The sequence below is a fragment of the Camelus dromedarius genome, chromosome 5 (genome assembly GCF_036321535.1).
Source record: "Camelus dromedarius isolate mCamDro1 chromosome 5, mCamDro1.pat, whole genome shotgun sequence".
NCBI classification, from domain to species: Eukaryota; Metazoa; Chordata; class Mammalia; order Artiodactyla; family Camelidae; genus Camelus; species Camelus dromedarius.
Window position 1 is genome coordinate 66,432,844 of NC_087440.1, and position 6,000 is coordinate 66,438,843.

Below are 6,000 nucleotides of genomic sequence, written 5' to 3' on the forward strand. Positions count from 1 at the left end.
CACAACGCACTGAGGGAGACTGCTGAGGGGTAATGCAGAGGGGAAACTGGGAGGGAGGAGGAGATTTTGGAGAGGAAGTGGAAGAGGGACCACCTAGAGAGTTAGTGGGACCTGGAGAGTTCAGTGTGACAGAAGCCAAGAGGGGAGAGTTTTCAGAAGCTAATTATCAATTATATCTGATGGGAGTGGAAAAGAGAGAGAGACGGTGGTGGGAGACAGGGAATAAGTTACTCCTTTCGGGGAAATGAGAAGTCCTTGGTGGGTGACAGTTGGGCAGAAAGCATAGAAAAGTGAGAAAGTAAGGGGCTAAATGAATGAATGAGTGATGAGGAAACAGAGACAGATGTCCCTAAAATTTTAAGAGTTTTTTGGAAGCCAGATGGGAAGAGAAAATGACAGGGGGAGGGAGGGAAGGAATTAAACAAGTGATATTCTTGTCAGGATGGGGTTTGTTGATCATGCTTACAATTGGAGGGAGGGGATTCAATGTTGAAAAGGAAAGACCTTAGGGCAAGCTGAGGAAGGCAGGGCAGGAGGAGCACTGTGCAGGAGGGGAAGGGAGAGCTTTTTTTCACTCTGAGATTAGTGATAAGTAAGGATGAGGAACAAAGTTGGGAGATCAGGGTGCAAAGGAAGAGTGTTGACCAAGCTCACACCGTTTGGCTTCATTCTCTAGGGTGAACAAAGCGGTGCATGACTTGGAGGTCCTCTCAAGTGACCTGGAAATGGCCACATGGAAGCCAGGGCAGGATTACAGTTTCCAGTCCCACTTCCGGATCCAGTCCCCACATGACCCAACGTTCTTGTATACAGCCAGGAAAGGACTATTTGTCATTCTAAGTATCAAGGCAATAAGTGCTACTTGCCCTATTCCAAGAGCTGTTTTCTTAGTAGATGTGACTCTGTATACAAATACCCTTGATTCTGGAATTCACTTTTATTCACTCTCCATATTGGAAAAAACATACATACACATATACATGTGATTTTTCTTACCTAGATGTCTTGCTTGATGGTCTCTGTGGATCTAAATATGGATCTGAATCCTCCTTACCCTTTCAGGCTCCTGCTTGAGACCTCCCCCAGCCTTCAGAGAGCTCAGACCTTTGGGGTTCGCCGGGCTGGGCAGCTCAGCTGGCCGGGAAATGTGTCTTATACCTGCTGGAGCCGTTTTTCCTTTCCTCTGAGGTGCCCTGCCCAGTACTGGGTTTAGACTGCCCATCCATGAAAGAGACAGACAACAAAATATAAACCAATTTCATTAAAGAAAAGAGGGAAAATTCTTCCTAGAAGGGCAGCTCTGGTTTATATGCTAAAGCAGAAAGAGGAACCCCCTAACCCTCCCTCACAGGCCAACGGGATGGCAATGCAGTGAGGTTCTCCCAACAGCTCCCTAACTCCCTGCCTCCCTCTCTCTCTCCCAGCATTCTGCTCTCAAAATACTATCTCAAATGCGAATCTGACCTCGCACTTCAGTACTAAAAACCTTCCTAAAAACCCCACTGGAAACTCAGTGGAAATCCTTAGCATTGAGTACAAGCCCTTCGAGGTTTGGCCCCCAGAGCTTCTCCAAACTCACCTCCCTGAATTTTACCCTCCATCTTCAGTCATTTGGAAGAGCTCTTCTCCACTTCAGGCATTTGTATACTGATACCTTCACTCATAGCACTTTTTCCATCCCCCCCCCCCCAACCTCTCCTCTCTCTGCTTTCACCAAAGTCAACTCCTACCATCCTTTCTTTCTGGGATTGCTGTCCCTATAAATTCCCCTTAAGCCCCTAGAGAGAGGTGATCTTCCTATATATTTCCATTGTACCTGGGATTTACCCTCCATTGAAAGGAATCACTTTATATGGCAGTTGCCTGTTCATTAGTTCATTATCCCTGCTGGAACAAATGTATGTTTATGAGGAAAGGGACTATTCTATTTTATTTGCCTTGGTCCCTAGCAGATGCCTGGTGGAGTAGGAGGTCGCTGAACATTTACTGAATAAATAACTGAGTGAATAAGTGAATGCTTTTTCTTTTGGAGTGGAATGTATTTCTGAACCTCATTAAATGTTTGAATCTCTAAGCAAAGCAACCAGGCTTAAGTGCAAAGGGAGTCATTCTCTCTTCTTATCTGACCTTGGTAGCTTGAAGAGAAGCCAAGATGTGTGACACATTCCCCCAAATACAGAGTGTGGACAGTGTCTGGATGGGACAGGCTGGGGAACAATGCCCACAATGACTACCCATGGACAATACTAGCAACTATGCCAGAGACTGTACAAGGGACTGCTTTGCACAGGGCTGGGGCAAGAAGACACTCTCTCAGCTTCAGGGTCCCAGCCCAGGGAAAAGTCCAGAGCAAGGGAATGTTTTTCACAGGGTCAGTTTGATAACCCTCTCCGTCCTTCTCCCACCAGGAGGCTGCAGGGTGCAAAAGTGGAGCCCAGAGGAGCAGGAGCAGAGAGGAGAGACAGCTTATTCCTCAGAGTCCATTCATTCAGCTGACACTGACTGAGTGCCTACTCTATGCCAGGCACAGTGCTAGGCCCTGCAGATATATTGTCAATAAACGCCAGCTACCTTTCCTCCCTTCATGCAGCTTACTGTCTCCAGACGTCACTGGCATGATGCAGTCAGATAAATAAATTTAATGTGCATCTTTAAATTACTCCAAAATAATAGGTTCGTTACGAGTGTATAAAATAAGGGGATCTGGCCCAGTCAGGGAATGCATGGAAGGCTTCCTTGAGAAAGTGACCAATGAACCAAGAGCCGATGGATGATTAGGAGTACATTAGACAAGGATGGAGCGCCAGAGTGCTGGAAAGGCAATAGAGCACTCCCGGGAGCAGAAACTGCATCAACAGCCTTCCCATCTCCCTTAAGTTCCAGAACCACTTCAACCAACTTCCGTTCCGTAGGTTCTACCGGCTTCTTCTCACCCCAATAGCTATATATTACTTAAAGAACAAGGAAGCTAAGGAGTGCGGACTGCAGATAGGAATTGTAGATTGCACTGAGGGGCTGCAGCCCACCCTTAGACACCCCAGGCCCTGACCATCAATCATCTTCATATGGAGAACTGCAAGGCACGAAGGAGCAGGTTCCTCACAAACTTGGATCCAGCAAGGCCGGCAAAATGGACTGCCGGGAGACCAGGCGTCCAAACTGAGTGAGCTGAACCCCCTCCCTCAGGGAGAGCAGGGCGCAGCAGCTATATTTGAAAATCGAGGTAAACAAGGGCTCAGCTCAAGTGGACGGGCACAACAGCTGCGGGAGATTAATCACACGCGCCTGCGAGTCACCGGGTCGCCAGAGGCCCACAGGCTTCCCTTTCACTGCCCCACTAGTAGGCCGGATGTGTTCCTATCACGTACCCAAACTCCCTCCGCTTGGGGTGTTTCTCGGCCACCCTAGAGTCGGAGCCTTGCTCCCAGCTGCGGCCTGCCTATCTGAGAAACTAACCCCAATTTCAACCTTTCTGCCCAGGAGACGGAACCACCAAACGTTCAGGGTTTGTTTTTTAATCACCAGGAGACAGAGGGTGGGGGGAAAGGGAGAGACAGGCAGCAGGCTCAGGCTGGGAGCGGGTAAATTTATGGCACTGCATTAAAGGCGTTTGTTCTATTTGACACCCACCACCCCCTCCCTCCACGGTTAAAAATAAAACACAATGAATAAAGACGAAAGACAGCTTTTTCCCTTCGGAACAAATCGCTTTCTTCATCTCCCCCCAGTGGCTCAGGTCCTCAGGGCAGGTCAGGCAGGGTCTGCAGGAGCAGGCTAGCCTGTGAATGAAGGCCTGTCGCTGTGTGTGCTTGTGTGTGTGTGTGTGTATGCGTGCGCGCTCGTGCTGCTGGTGGTGAGAGGGGTGTGTGGGCGGCGCGGGGTGGGAGGCAGGTAGTTACACACTTCACCTCTCTCCACCCGGTCCCAGCCCGCCCAGACCACCGCGGACTGGAGAACGCAGGACCGGCAAACCCTCCTTCTCCCCGCCCCCTTGGCCGCGGCGGGCGGGTGCGCTGGGGCTGCAGTTCCAGACCCGCGGCGGTGGAGTCCCGAGATTGGGGTGCGCGCGTGCGTGTGTACACGCGGGCGCGCGCCGAGTGGGTAACGCGCTCCCCTCCTAGTCCCCAAACCCCGCGGACACTCACAGCCCCAGGAGCACAACAGGCCCTGGCACAGCCAGCACACACATGCACACATGCGTCCAGCACGCAGCACAGCACTCAGCCTCCCCAGTGCGCGCCGGCCACTAACCCCGCAAACCCGCGACCCGACCGCACACAACATGCCCAGGCATCTCTATCTGCGCTGCCCCCCGGCACCCCCCAGGTAGATACTCACTCTGTCAGAACGGCCCCCCTCCCCAGCACCTCACGCAACCCAGTACACTTTCCGGGGCACCCTCCTCCCACCTTTCTGGCACTAAACCCACAGGAAAGCAGTTCCCATGAATGCTCTTGAGAAAGAACTTAATTTACACCAGTTCACAAGCGGGAACCCTCACGAGGACACCCCAATCCCCCCGACCTCTGCCTCCTTTGCCTCGGCCGCCCGCTGAGGGGGAAGGGCAGGAGGCTCACCCCATTACTCACCGTTTCCTGTCGGTCTCCCGAGCGGGGTGGGCAAGTGAGGGGGGTGAGGAAGGTGCGCGAAGCCCCCGCCGCCGGGCTCCTCACCGGCCCCAGCGGCTCATCGCCCCCGCGGGCTGCCCGCCGGCCGCAGCCGCGTCCGGGGCATGTCAGTCCGCCGCCGCCGCCGCCGCCCGCCGGCCGGGCTTGTGGGCTCGCAGCTTTCAGGGAGCTGCGGGGCAGCGCATCGGGAGCGCGAGGGCTGCTGGGGCCAGAGCAGGGGGCCTGGGGTGGGGCCCCTTGGCGCCGATTTAAGGAGCAGGGAGAACCCCTCTGAAGACCCCCCGAGAAGCCCGACCCGCGGCGCGGGCTTGGGACTAAGCCCTGAAGAGGCCCGAAGTCCCGGCCGCCGGCAGCGGGGGGATCCCTGCCGGGAGGGGCAGGAAGGCGAGCAGCCCGGCGCGCCCTGGCGGCTCCGAGGGACCCCGGCTTGCAGTCGCGTCGCCGGGGCTTTCCCGGGGCTGGGAGCGCGCCGGCTCTCCGCCTCGCACGCCGTCACCGCGGGAGACGTCTCGGCCTCGCCGCGTGCGGAGGGGACGCGCGGAGGGGCTGGTTTCTGGGCGAGCCGAAAGCTTTGCTCGTTAAGCTGCAGCAAAAAGCCAAATCAAAAAGCCAATCTCCAAGCCTTCTAACCGAACGTCACCCTATCAGCTGGGAGAGAGAGACCTGCACCGAATGACAAGCCGCGCATATTTATCCTCGCGCGCCGATGGGGATAAATTTCAGAGAGCTTCCCGACCAGCAGCGGGGAAGGCGAGCCTGCATCTCGCGTCCACAGAGCCCCTAGGACCTAATGCAGACGGAACCCCTAGCTCGCGGCCACCCACCCAGTCGTTGAAGCCTCGAGCCCGGCGCCTCCCTGCCAGCGGCAGTTCCAAAACGGCGGCGCGTCCTGACCTGGATTCCGCGGAGTCCAGAGCTCCGGGCAGCGGCGGGGAGGGAGGGCGGGCAGGCGGGCGCGCAGCACCGGCTTTCCCCTTGTCCTCAGGAGACGCTGCCTGCAATTCCGAAATTAAGTCTCCACCAAACACATCTGTGGCTTTTAAATATAGCAGGGGACAATTACCCAGGCAGGGTCCACCCAGGCATAGGGGAGGAGTTGAGGGGGTTGAAGGTTGGTAGTGGAGGGAAAATAAAACTCCTTTTTCCCCCCCCTTTTTTTTTTCCTTCTGTTCTTGGTGCAGAACTCAGTCTGTCATTTTCTCAACCCAAATCAAACAACAGCTTGTGACAGACGCTTGGGTGAGCGCTGGTATGTTGGCTTTTGGGTTTTTAAGGCTAAAAATAAGAGGGGGCTGTCTACCAAATTGCTGCTTACTCTGGGCTTGGAGTCTGGAGGAGAGATAGTCCTTTGATGCAGCAACAGAACTAGGGT

At 54.5% G+C, this 6,000-nt stretch overlaps 1 protein-coding gene across 2 annotated transcripts in view; it reads right to left on the reverse strand.

Moving 5' to 3' along the window:
* Positions 1-5,110, reverse strand: part of SLC8A3 (solute carrier family 8 member A3) — a 140,887-nt gene extending 135,777 nt beyond the window's left edge. Inside the window, exon 1 of one of the 2 annotated variants that reach the window (XM_064486067.1) lies at positions 4,590-5,110. The gene's annotated coding sequence lies outside the window, so the exon portion shown is untranslated. The remainder of the gene's footprint in view (positions 1-4,589) is intronic. The other variant, XM_064486066.1, reaches the window with a different exon arrangement.
* Between the last annotated feature and the right edge of the window lie 890 nt (positions 5,111-6,000).